The sequence below is a fragment of the Aulonocara sp. 'chitande type north' Nkhata Bay genome, linkage group LG3 (genome assembly GCF_057382095.1).
Source record: "Aulonocara sp. 'chitande type north' Nkhata Bay isolate Kocher_YH1m ecotype deep benthic linkage group LG3, A_spYH_male_GT1.1, whole genome shotgun sequence".
Lineage (NCBI taxonomy): Eukaryota > Metazoa > Chordata > Actinopteri > Cichliformes > Cichlidae > Aulonocara > Aulonocara sp. 'chitande type north' Nkhata Bay.
The window spans coordinates 38,095,264-38,109,870 of record NC_141346.1 but is presented as its reverse complement, the minus strand read 5'-3'; the positions used below and the strand labels follow the sequence as shown (position 1 = coordinate 38,109,870).

The 14,607-nt window shown below is 40.7% G+C and overlaps 4 non-coding genes across 4 annotated transcripts; all 4 read left to right on the top strand.

Annotated features, from left to right (window-relative positions):
* Nucleotides 1-651: 651 nt before the first annotated feature.
* trnas-gcu (transfer RNA serine (anticodon GCU)) lies at nucleotides 652-725 on the top strand. The gene has a single exon. It is a non-coding gene; the product is annotated as a tRNA-Ser (tRNA).
* A 7,981-nt stretch (nucleotides 726-8,706) lies between these two features.
* trnan-guu (transfer RNA asparagine (anticodon GUU)) lies at nucleotides 8,707-8,780 on the top strand. Its single transcript has one exon. It is a non-coding gene; the product is annotated as a tRNA-Asn (tRNA).
* Nucleotides 8,781-9,338: 558 nt separating this feature from the next.
* Nucleotides 9,339-9,412, top strand: trnan-guu (transfer RNA asparagine (anticodon GUU)). The gene has a single exon. It is a non-coding gene; the product is annotated as a tRNA-Asn (tRNA).
* Nucleotides 9,413-13,757: 4,345 nt separating this feature from the next.
* On the top strand, nucleotides 13,758-13,831 carry trnan-guu (transfer RNA asparagine (anticodon GUU)). The gene has a single exon. It is a non-coding gene; the product is annotated as a tRNA-Asn (tRNA).
* Nucleotides 13,832-14,607: the final 776 nt, after the last annotated feature.

The window sequence follows — 14,607 nt, the reverse complement described above, 5'->3', positions numbered from 1 at the left end:
TTATAACCATGTTATAACCAACCATTTTATAACCAGCCATGTTATAACCAACCATGTTATAAGCATGTTATAACCAACCATGTTATAACCAACCATGTTATAACCATGTTATAACCAACCATGTTGTTACCATGTTATAACAAACCATGTTATAACCAACCATGTTATAACCAACCATGTTATAATCATGTTATAACCAACCATGTTATAACCAGCCATGTCATAACCAACCATGTTCTAAGCTATTGCCAGGTAATGTAGAATGCTGCACCAACGTGCAGTGCAACTGCTTCCTCAAAATGCTCCGTTTATGTTTCACAATGGCGTCCATGGTAGACTCGGTCAATTGATTAATGCAGTCAACCATTATATCAAGGGTGATATGCATCTTTGGGGTGGTGTTGTTCGTCCGCAACTGCATACTTGCTGCCAAGTATGTGTGACCTACAAGTCACATATTTTAAACAATCAAGGCGGTATGGAGAGGAAGTACCAGAGCACCTCCATCCAGCCACCCGGTCCTCTCTCGACGCCCCTGCTTGGCTTTATTCAGTCTCTGTTGCACAATCGTTTACCCCACAGCAAAAAAGACCGGAACACCCTCCCCCACTCCCCCGTCCAGTCTCGACAACTGTGGGTTGCGCGTTGTCAGTCTCTGTGGCGCAATCGGTTAGCGCGTTCGGCTGCTAACTGAAAGGTTGGTGGTTCAAACCCACCAAGGGATGATGGCAGCTTTACTGCCAGTTAATGCAGAACGCTGCACAAATGTGCAGTGCAACTGTTATGTTGGTTATACCATGTTATAATCAACCATGTTTTAACCAACCATGGTATAACCATGTTATAACCAGGACGGTCGTTTGATGAACGCAGTCAACTGTTTTATCAAGGGTGATATGCATCTTTGGGGTGCTGTTGTTCGTCCGCAACTGCATACTTGCTGCCAAGTATGTGTGACCTACAAGTCACATATTTTATACAATCAAGGCGGTATGGAGAGGAAGTACCAGAGCACCTCCATCTAGCCACCCGGTCCTCTCTCGACGCCCCTGCTTGGCTTTATTCAGTCTCTGTTGCACAATCGTTTACCCCACAACCAAAAAGACCGGAACACCCTCCCCCAGTCCCCCGTCCAGTCTCGACACATGTGGGATGTGCGTTGTCAGTCTATGTGACGCAATCAGTTAGCGCGTTCGGCTGTTAACCGAAAGGTTGGTGGTTCAAGCCCACCCAGCGAAGATATCACTGTTATTGCCAGGTAATGCAGAATGCTGCACAAACGTGCAGTGCAACTCTTATGACAGTTATGTTGGTTATACCAAGTTTTAACCAACCATGTTATTACCATGTTATAACCAACCATGTTATGAGCATGTTATAACCAACCATGTTATAACTATGTTAAAACCAATCATGTTATAACCAACCATGTTATAACCATGTTATAACCAACCATTTTATAACCAACAATGATATAACCAACCATGTTATTACCATGTTATAACAAATCATGTTATTATCATGTTATAACCAACTGTGTTATAACCAGCCATGTTATAACCAACCATGTTATAACCATGTTATAACCAACCATGTTATAAGCATGTTATAACCAACTATCTTATAAGCATGTTATAATCAACCATGTTATAACCATGTTATAACCAACCATGTTATAACCATGTTATAACCAACCATGTTATAACAACCATGTTATAACCATGTTATAACCAACCATGTTATAACCAGCCTTGTTATGACCAACCATGTTATAAGCATTTTATAACCAACCATGTTATAACCATGTTATAACCAACCATGTTATACCAACCATGTTATAACCATGTTATAACAACCATGTTATAACCAGCCATGTTATAACCAACCATGTTATAACCATGTTATAACCAAACCATGTCATAAGCATGTTATAACCAACTATCTTATAACCATGTTATAATCAACCATGTTATAACCATGTTATAACCAACCATGTATTACCATGTTATAACCAACCATGTTATTATCATGTTATAACCAACCATGTTATAACTATGTTATAACCAACCATTTTATAACCAACCATGTTATTACCATGTTATAACCAACCATGTTATTATCATGTTATAACCAACCATGTTATAACCAGCCATGTTATAACCAGCCATGTTATAACCAACAATGTCATAAGCATGTTATAATCAACCATGTTATAACCATGTTATAACCAACCATATAACCATGTTATAACCAACCATGTTATAACCAACCATTTTATAACCAACAATGATATAACCAACCATGTTATAAGCATGTTATAACCAACTATCTTATAAGCATGTTATAATCAACCATGTTATAACCATGTTATAACCAACCATGTTATAACCATGTTATAACCAACCATGTTATAACAACCATGTTATAACCATGTTATAACCAACCATGTTATAACCAGCCTTGGTATGACCAACCATGTTATAAGCATTTTATAACCAACCATGTTATAACCATGTTATAACCAACCATGTTATAACAACCATGTTATAACCAGCCATGTTATAACCAACCATGTTATAACCATGTTATAACCAAACCATGTCATAAGCATGTTATAACCAACTATCTTATAACCATGTTATAACCAACTATCTTCTAACCATGTTATAATCAACCATGTTATAACCATGTTATAACCAACCATGTATTACCATGTTATAACCAACCATGTTATTATCATGTTATAACCAACCATGTTATAACCATGTTATAACCAACCATTTTATAACCAACCATGTTATTACCATGTTATAACCAACCATGTTATTATCATGTTATAACCAACCATGTTATAACCAGCCATGTTATAATCAGCCATGTTATAACCAACTATGTCATAAGCATGTTATAATCAACCATGTTATAACCATGTTATAACCAACCATATAACCATGTTATAACCAACCATGTTATAACCAACCATTTTATAACCAACAATGATATAACCAACCATGTTATTATCATGTTATAACCAACCATGTTATAACCATGTTATAACCAGCCATGTTATAACCAAAAATGTTATAACCAACCATGTTATAACCATGTTATAACCAACTATGTTATTATCATGTTATAACCAACCATGTTATATTCATGTTATAACTAACCATGTTATAACCATGTTATAACCAACCATGTTATAACAACCATGTTATAACCATGTTATAACCAACCATGTTATAACAACCATGTTATAACCATGTTATAACCAAACATGTTATAACAACCATGTTATAACCATGTTATAACCAACCTTGTTATTACCATGTTATAACCAACCATGTTATGAGCATGTTATAACCAACCATGTTATGACTATGTTAAAACCAATCATGTTATAACCAACCATGTTATAACCATGTTATAACCAACCATTTTCTAACCAACAATGATATAACCAACCATGTTATTACCATGTTATAACAAATCATGTTATTATCATGTTATAACCAACCATGTTATAACCATGTTATAACCAACCATGTTATAACCATGTTATAACCAACCATGTTATAACCAATCATGTTATAAACATGTTATAACCAACAATGTTATTACCATGTTATAACCAACAATGTTATAACCATGTTATAACCAACCATGTTATAACCAACCATGTTATAACCAGCCTTGTTATGACCAACCATGTTATAAGCATGTTATAACCAACCATGTTATAACCATGTTATAACCAACCATGTTATAACAACCATGTTATAACCATGTTATAACCAACTGTGTTATAACCAGCCATGTTATAACCAACCATGTTATAACCATGTTATAACCAACCATGTTATAAGCATGTTATAACCAACTATCTTATAACCATGTTATAATCAACCATGTTATAACCATGTTATAACCAACCATGTTATAACCATGTTATCACCAACCATGTTATAACCATGTTATAACCATGTTATAACCAACCATGTTATAACCAGCCTTGTTATGACCAACCATGTTATAAGCATGTTATAACCAACCATGTTATAACCATGTTATAACCAACCATGTTATAACAACCATGTTATAACCATGTTATAACCAACCATGTTATAACAATCATGTTATAACCATGTTATAACCAACCATGTTGTAACCATGATATAACCAACCATGTTATTACCATGTTATAACCAACCATTTTATTATCATGTTATAACCAACCATGTTATAACCATGTTATAACCAACCATGTTATACCCAGCCATGTTATAACCAACCATGTTATAAGCATGTTATAACCAACTATCTTATAACCATGTTATAATCAACCATGTTATAACCATGTTATAACCAACCATGTTATAACCAGCCTTGTTATGACCAAACATGTTATAAGCATGTTATAACCAACCATGTTATTACCATGTTATTACCATGTTATAACCAACCATGTTATTATCATGTTATAACCAACCATGTTATAACCATGTTATAACCAACCATGTTATAAGCATGTTATAACAGACTATCTTATAACCATGTTATAATCAACCATGTTATAACCATGTTATAACCAACCATTTTATAACCAGCCATGTTATAACCAACCATGTTATAACCAACCATGTTATAACCATGTTATAACCAACCATGTTGTAACCATGATATAACCAACCATGTTATTACCATGTTATAACCAACCATGTTATTATCATGTTATAACCAACCATGTTATAACCATGTTATAACCAACCATGTTATACCCAGCCATGTTATAACCAACCATGTTATAAGCATGTTATAACCAACTATCTTATAACCATGTTATAATCAACCATGTTATAACCATGTTATAACCAACCATGTTATAACCAGCCTTGTTATGACCAAACATGTTATAAGCATGTTATAACCAACCATGTTATTACCATGTTATTACCATGTTATAACCAACCATGTTATTATCATGTTATAACCAACCATGTTATAACCATGTTATAACCAACCATGTTATAAGCATGTTATAACCAACTATCTTATAACCATGTTATAATCAACCATGTTATAACCATGTTATAACCAACCATGTTATAACCATGTTATAACCAACCATGTTATAACCAACCATGTTATAACAACCATGTTATAACCATGTTATAACCAACCATGTTATAACCAGCCTTGTTATGACCAACCATGTTATAACCATGTTATAACCAACCATGTTATAACAACCATGTTATAACCATGTTATAACAACCATGTTATAACCATGTTATAACCAACCATGTTATAACAATCATGTTATAACCATGTTATAACCAACCATGTTGTAACCATGATATAACCAACCATGTTATTACCATGATATAACCAACCATGTTATTATCATGTTATAACCAAAAATGTTATAACCATGTTATAACCAACCATGTTATACCCAGTCATGTTATAACCAACCATGTTATAAGCATGTTATAACCAACTATCTTATAACCATGTTATAATCAACCATGTTATAACCATGTTATAACCAACCATGTTATAACCAGCCTTGTTATGACCAAACATGTTATAAGCATGTTATAACCAACCATGTTATTACCATGTTATTACCATGTTATAACCAACCATGTTATTATCATGTTATAACCAACCATGTTATAACCATGTTATAACCAACCATGTTATAAGCATGTTATAACAGACTCTTATAATCATGTTATAATCAACCATGTTATAACCATGTTATAACCAACCATTTTATAACCAGCCATGTTATAACCAACCATGTTATAAGCATGTTATAGCCAACCATGTTATAACCAACCATGTTATAACCATGTTATAACCAACCACGTTATAACCATGTTATAACCAACCATTTTATAACCAACAATGATATAACCAACCATGTTATTACCATGTTATAACAAACCATGTTATTATCATGTTATAACCAACCATGATATAACCATGTTATAACCAGCCATGTTATAACCAACCATGTTATAACCAATCATGTTATAAACATGTTATAAACAACAATGTTATTACCATGTTATAACCAACAATGTTATAACCATGTTATAACCAACCATGTTATAACCAACCATGTTACAACCAGCCATGTTATAACCAACCATGTTATAACCAGGTTATAACCAACCATGTCATAAGCATGTTATAGCCAACTATCTTATAAACATGTTATAATCAACCATGTTATAACCATGATATAACCAACCATGTTATAACCAGCCTTGTTATGACCAACCATGTTATAAGCATGTTATAACCAACCATGTTATAACCAACCATTTTATAACCATGTTATAACCAACCATGTTATAACCAACCATGTTATAACCATGTTATAACTAACTGTGTTATAACCAGCCATGTTATAACCAACCATGTTATAACCATGTTATAACCAACCATGTTATAAGCATGTTATAACCAACTATCTTATAACCATGTTATAATCAACCATGTTATAACCATGTTATAACCAACCATGTTATAACCAGCCTTGTTATGACCAACCATGTTATAAGCATGTTATAAAAACGATGTTATAACCATGTTATAACCAACCATGTTATAACCAGCCTTGTTATGACCAACCATGTTATAAGCATGTTATAACCAACCATGTTATGAGCATGTTATAACCAACCATGTTATAACAACCATGTTATAACCATGTTATAACCAACCATGTTATAACAACCATGTTATAACCAGCCATGTTATAACCAACCATGTTATAACCATGTTATAACCAAACCATGTCATAAGGATGTTATAACCAACTATCTTATAACCATGTTATAATCAACCATGTTATAACCATGTTATAACCAACCATGTTATAACCATGTTATAACCAACCATGTTATTACGATGTTATAACCAACCATGTTATAACCATGTTATAACCAACCATGTTATAACCAGGCTTGTTATGACCAAACATGTTATAAGCATGTTATAACCAACCATGTTATTACCATGTTATAACCAACCATGTTAACATCATGTTATAACCAACCATGTTATAAGCATGTTATAACAGACTATCTTATAACCATGTTATAATCAACCATGTTATAACCATGTTATAACCAACCATTTTATAACCAGCCATGTTATAACCAACCATGTTATAAGCATGATATAACCAACCATGTTATAACCAACCATGTTATAACCATGTTATAACCAACCACGTTATAACCATGTTATAACCAACCATTTTATAACCAACAATGATATAACCAACCATGTTATTACCATGTTATAAACAACAATGTTATTACCATGTTATAACCAACAATGTTATAACCATGTTATAACCAACCATGTTATAACCAACCATGTTACAACCAGCCATGTTATAACCAACCATGTTATAACCATGTTATAACCAACCATGTCATAAGCATGTTATAGCCAACCATGTTATAACCATGTTATAACCAAACATGTTATAAGCATGTTATAACCAACTATCTTATAACCATGTTATAATCAACCATGTTATAACCATGTTATAACCAACCATGTTATAACCATGTTATAACCAACCATGTTATAACAACCATGTTATAACCATGTTATAACCAACCATGTTATAACCAGCCTTGTTATGACCAACCATGTTATAAGCATTTTATAACCAACCATGTTATAACCATGTTATAACCAACCATGTTATAACAACCATGTTATAACCAACCATGTTATAACAATCATGTTATAACCATGTTACAACCAACCATGTTATAACCAGCCTTGTTATGACCAACCATGTTATAAGCATGTTATAACCAACCATGTTATAACCATGTTATAACCAGCCATGTTATAACCATGTTATAACCAACCATGTTATAACCAGCCATGTTATAACCAACCATGTTATAACCATGTTATAACCAAACCATGTCATAAGCATGTTATAACCAACTATCTTATAACCATGTTATAATCAACCATGTTATAACCATGTTATAACCAACCATGTTATAACCATGTTATAACCAACCATGTTATACCCAGCCATGTTATAACCAACCATGTTATAAGCATGTTATAACCAACTATCTTATAACCATGTTATAATCAACCATGTTATAACCATGTTATAACCAGCCATGTTATAACCAACCATGTTATAACCAACCATGTTATAACCATGTTATAACCAACCATGTTATAAGCATGTTATAACCAACCATGGTATAACCATGTTATATCCAGGACGGTCGTTTGATGAACGCAGTCAACTGTTTTATCAAGGGTGATATTCTTTGGGGTACTGTTGTTCGTCCGCAACTGCATACTTGCTGCCAAGTATGTGTGACCTACAAGTCACATATTTTAAACAATCAAGGCGGTATGGAGAGGAAGTACCAGAGCACCTCCATCTAGCCACCCGGTCCTCTCTCGACGCCCCTGCTTGGCTTCACTCAGTCTCTGTTGCACAATCGTATACCCCACAACCAAAGAGACCGGAACACCCTCCCCCAGTCCCCCGTCCAGTCTCGACACCTGTGGGTTGCGGGTTGTCAGTCTCTGTGGCGCAATCGGTTAGAGCTTTTGGCTGTTAACAACCAAAAAAGACCGGAACACCCTCCCCCAGTCCCCCGTCCAGTCTCGACACCTGTGGGTTGCGAGTTGTCAGTCTCTGTGGCGCAATCGGTTAGCGCGTTCGGCTGTTAACCGAAAGGTTGGTGGTTCAAGCCCACCCAGGGACGATATCACTGTGTTTGCCAGGTAATGCACAATGCTGCACAAACGTGCAGTGCAACTCTTATGACAGTTATGTTGGTTATACCATGTTATAATCAACCATGTTTTAACCAACCATGGTATAACCATGTTATAACCAGGACGGTCGTTTGATGAACTCAGTCAACTGTTTTATCAAGGTTGATATTCTTTGGGGTGCTGTTGTTCATCCGCAACTGCATACTTGCTGCCAAGTATGTGTGACCTACAAGTCACATATTTTAAACAATCAAGGCGGTATGGAGAGGAAGTACCAGAGCACCTCCATTTTACCAACTGGTCCTCTCTCGACGCCCCAGCTTGGCTTCACTCAGTCTCTGTTGCACAATCGTATACGCCACAACCAAAGAGACCGGAACACCCTCCCCCAGTCCCCCGTCCAGTCTCGACACCTGTGGGTTGCGGGTTGTCAGTCTCTGTGGCGCAATCGGTAAGAGCTTTTGGCTGTTAACAACCAAAAAAGACCGGAACACCCTCCCCCAGTCCCCCGTCCAGTCTCGACACCTGTGGGTTGCGCGTTGTCAGTCTCTGTGGCGCAATCGGTTAGCGCGTTCGGCTGTTAACCGAAAGGTTGGTGGTTCAAGCCCACCCAGGGACGATATCACTGTGCTTGCCAGGTAATGCACAATGCTGCACAAACGTGCAGTGCAACTCTTATGACAGTTATGTTGGTTATACCATGTTATAATCAACCATGTTATAACCAGGACGGTCGTTTGATGAACGCAGTCAACTGTTTTATCAAGGCTGATATCCATCTTTGGGGTGCTGTTGTTCATCCGCAACTGCATACTTGCTGCCAAGTATGTGTGACCTACAAGTCACATATTTTAAACAATCAAGGCGGTATGGAGAGGAAGTACCAGAGCACCTCCATCTAGCCACCCGGTCCTCTCTCGACGCCCCTGCTTGGCTTCACTCAGTCTCTGTTGCACAATCGTATACCCCACAACCAAAAAGACCGGAACACCCTCCCCCAGTCCCCCGTCCAGCCTCGACACCTGTGGGTTGCGGGTTGTCAGTCTCTGTGGCGCAATCGGTTAGAGCTTTCGGATGTTAACAACCAAAAAAAAAGACAGGAACACCCTCCCCCACTCCCCCGTCCAGTCTTGACACCTGTGGGTTGCGCGTTGTCAGTCTCTGTGGCGCAATGGGTTAGCGCATTCGGCTGTTAACCGAAAGGTTGGTGGTTCAAGCCCACCCAGGGACGATATCACTGTTATTGCCATGTAATTCAGAATGCTGCACAAACGTGCAGTGCAACTCTTATGTTGGTTATACCATGTTATAATCAACCATGTTTTAACCAACCATGGTATATCCAGGACGGTCGTTTGATGAACGCAGTCAACTGTTTTATCAAGGCTGATATTCTTTGGGGTGCTGTTGTTCATCCGCAACTGCATACTTGCTGCCAAGTATGTGTGACCTACAAGTCACATATTTTAAACAATCAAGGCGGTATGGAGAGGAAGTACCAGAGCACCTCCATCTAGCCACCCGGTCCTCTCTCGACGCCCCTGCTTGGCTTCACTCAGTCTCTGTTGCACAATCGTATACCCCACAACCAAAGAGACCGGAACACCCTCCCCCAGTCCCCCGTCCAGTCTCGACACCTGTGGGTTGCGGGTTGTCAGTCTCTGTGGCGCAATCGGTTAGAGCTTTTGGCTGTTAACAACCAAAAAAGACCGGAACACCCTCCCCCAGTCCCCCGTCCAGTCTCGACACCTGTGGGTTGCGCGTTGTCATTCTCTGTGGCGCAATCGGTTAGCGCGTTCGGCTGTTAACCGAAAGGTTGGTGGTTCAAGCCCACCCAGGGACGATATCACTGTGCTTGCCAGGTAATGCACAATGCTGCACAAACGTGCAGTGCAACTCTTATGTTGGTTATACCATGTTATAATCAACCATGTTTTAACCAACAATGGTATATCCAGGACGGTCGTTTGATGAACGCAGTCAACTGTTTTATCAAGGCTGATATTCTTTGGGGTGCTGTTGTTCATCCGCAACTGCATACTTGCTGCCAAGTATGTGTGACCTACAAGTCACATATTTTAAACAATCAAGGCGGTATGGAGAGGAAGTACCAGAGCACCTCCATCTAGCCACCCGGTCCTCTCTCGACGCCCCTGCTTGGCTTCACTCAGTCTCTGTTGCACAATCGTATACCCCACAACCAAAAAGACCGGAACACCCTCCCCCAGTCCCCCGTCCAGCCTCGACACCTGTGGGTTGCGGGTTGTCAGTCTCTGTGGCGCAATCGGTTAGAGCTTTCGGATGTTAACAACCAACAAAGACCGGAACACCCTCCCCCACTCCCCCGTCCAGTCTTGACACCTGTGGGTTGCGCGTTGTCAGTCTCTGTGGCGCAATGGGTTAGCGCATTCGGCTGTTAACCGAAAGGTTGTTGGTTCAAGCCCACCCAGGGACGATATCACTGTTATTGCCATGTAATTCAGAATGCTGCACAAACGTGCAGTGCAACTCTTATGTTGGTTATACCATGTTATAATCAACCGTGTTTTAACCAACCATGGTATATCCAGGACGGTCGTTTGATGAACGCAGTCAACTGTTTTATCAAGGCTGATATTCTTTGGGGTGCTGTTGTTCATCCGCAACTGCATACTTGCTGCCAAGTATGTGTGACCTACAAGTCACATATTTTAAACAATCAAGGCGGTATGGAGAGGAAGTACCAGAGCACCTCCATCTAGCCACCCGGTCCTCTCTCGACGCCCCTGCTTGGCTTCACTCAGTCTCTGTTGCACAATCGTATACCCCACAACCAAAGAGACCGGAACACCCTCCCCCAGTCCCCCGTCCAGTCTCGACACCTGTGGGTTGCGGGTTGTCAGTCTCTGTGGCGCAATCGGTTAGAGCTTTTGGCTGTTAACAACCAAAAAAGACCGGAACACCCTCCCCCAGTCCCCCGTCCAGTCTCGACACCTGTGAGTTGTGCGCTGTCAGTCTTTGTGGCGCAATCGGTTAGCGCGTTCGGCTGTTAACCGAAAGGTTGGTGGTTCAAGCCCACCCAGGGACGATATCACTGTGCTTGCCAGGTAATGCACAATGCTGCACAAACGTGCAGTGCAACTCTTATGACAGTTATGTTGGTTATACCATGTTATAATCAACCATGTTTTAACCAACCATGGTATAACCATGTTATAACCAGGACGGTCGTTTGATGAACGCAGTCAACTGTTTTATCAAGGGTGATATCCATCTTTGGGGTGCTGTTGTTCTTCCGCAACTGCATACTTGCTGCCAAGTATGTGTGACCTACAAGTCACATATTTTAAACAATCAAGGCGGTATGGAGAGGAAGTACCAGAGCACCTCCATCTAGCCACCCGGTCCTCTCTCGACGCCCCTGCTTGGCTTCACTCAGTCTCTGTTGCACAATCGTATACCCCACAACCAAAGAGACCGGAACACCCTCCCCCAGTCCCCCGTCCAGTCTCGACACCTGTGGGTTGCGGGTTGTCAGTCTCTGTGGCGCAATCGGTTAGAGCTTTTGGCTGTTAACAACCAAAAAAGACCGGAACACCCTCCCCCAGTCCCCCGTCCAGTCTCGACACCTGTGGGTTGCGGGTTGTCAGTCTCTGTGGCGCAATCGGTTAGAGCTTTTGGCTGTTAACAACCAAAAAAGACCGGAACACCCTCCCCCAGTCCCCCGTCCAGTCTCGACACCTGTGGGTTGCGCGTTGTCATTCTCTGTGGCGCAATCGGTTAGCGCGTTCGGCTGTTAACCGAAAGGTTGGTGGTTCAAGCCCACCCAGGGACGATATCACTGTGCTTGCCAGGTAATGCACAATGCTGCACAAACGTGCAGTGCAACTCTTATGTTGGTTATACCATGTTATAATCAACCATGTTTTAACCAACAATGGTATATCCAGGACGGTCGTTTGATGAACGCAGTCAACTGTTTTATCAAGGCTGATATTCTTTGGGGTGCTGTTGTTCATCCGCAACTGCATACTTGCTGCCAAGTATGTGTGACCTACAAGTCACATATTTTAAACAATCAAGGCGGTATGGAGAGGAAGTACCAGAGCACCTCCATCTAGCCACCCGGTCCTCTCTCGACGCCCCTGCTTGGCTTCACTCAGTCTCTGTTGCACAATCGTATACCCCACAACCAAAAAGACCGGAACACCCTCCCCCAGTCCCCCGTCCAGCCTCGACACCTGTGGGTTGCGGGTTGTCAGTCTCTGTGGCGCAATCGGTTAGAGCTTTCGGATGTTAACAACCAACAAAGACCGGAACACCCTCCCCCACTCCCCCGTCCAGTCTTGACACCTGTGGGTTGCGCGTTGTCAGTCTCTGTGGCGCAATGGGTTAGCGCATTCGGCTGTTAACCGAAAGGTTGTTGGTTCAAGCCCACCCAGGGACGATATCACTGTTATTGCCATGTAATTCAGAATGCTGCACAAACGTGCAGTGCAACTCTTATGTTGGTTATACCATGTTATAATCAACCGTGTTTTAACCAACCATGGTATATCCAGGACGGTCGTTTGATGAACGCAGTCAACTGTTTTATCAAGGCTGATATTCTTTGGGGTGCTGTTGTTCATCCGCAACTGCATACTTGCTGCCAAGTATGTGTGACCTACAAGTCACATATTTTAAACAATCAAGGCGGTATGGAGAGGAAGTACCAGAGCACCTCCATCTAGCCACCCGGTCCTCTCTCGACGCCCCTGCTTGGCTTCACTCAGTCTCTGTTGCACAATCGTATACCCCACAACCAAAGAGACCGGAACACCCTCCCCCAGTCCCCCGTCCAGTCTCGACACCTGTGGGTTGCGGGTTGTCAGTCTCTGTGGCGCAATCGGTTAGAGCTTTTGGCTGTTAACAACCAAAAAAGACCGGAACACCCTCCCCCAGTCCCCCGTCCAGTCTCGACACCTGTGAGTTGTGCGCTGTCAGTCTTTGTGGCGCAATCGGTTAGCGCGTTCGGCTGTTAACCGAAAGGTTGGTGGTTCAAGCCCACCCAGGGACGATATCACTGTGCTTGCCAGGTAATGCACAATGCTGCACAAACGTGCAGTGCAACTCTTATGACAGTTATGTTGGTTATACCATGTTATAATCAACCATGTTTTAACCAACCATGGTATAACCATGTTATAACCAGGACGGTCGTTTGATGAACGCAGTCAACTGTTTTATCAAGGGTGATATCCATCTTTGGGGTGCTGTTGTTCTTCCGCAACTGCATACTTGCTGCCAAGTATGTGTGACCTACAAGTCACATATTTTAAACAATCAAGGCGGTATGGAGAGGAAGTACCAGAGCACCTCCATCTAGCCACCCGGTCCTCTCTCGACGCCCCTGCTTGGCTTCACTCAGTCTCTGTTGCACAATCGTATACCCCACAACCAAAGAGACCGGAACACCCTCCCCCAGTCCCCCGTCCAGTCTCGACACCTGTGGGTTGCGGGTTGTCAGTCTCTGTGGCGCAATCGGTTAGAGCTTTTGGCTGTTAACAACCAAAAAAGACCGGAACACCCTCCCCCAGTCCCCCGTCCAGTCTCGACACCTGTGGGTTGTGCGTTGTCAGTCTCTGTGGCGCAATTGGTTAGTGCTTTCGGCTGTTAACCGAAAGGTTGGTGGTTCAAGCCCACCCAGGGACGATATCACTGTGTTTGCCAGGTAATGCACAATGCTGCACAAACGTGCAGTGCAACTCTTATGACAGTTATGCTGGTTATACCATGTTATAATCAACCATGTTTTAACCAACCATGGTATAACCATGTTATAACCAGGACGGT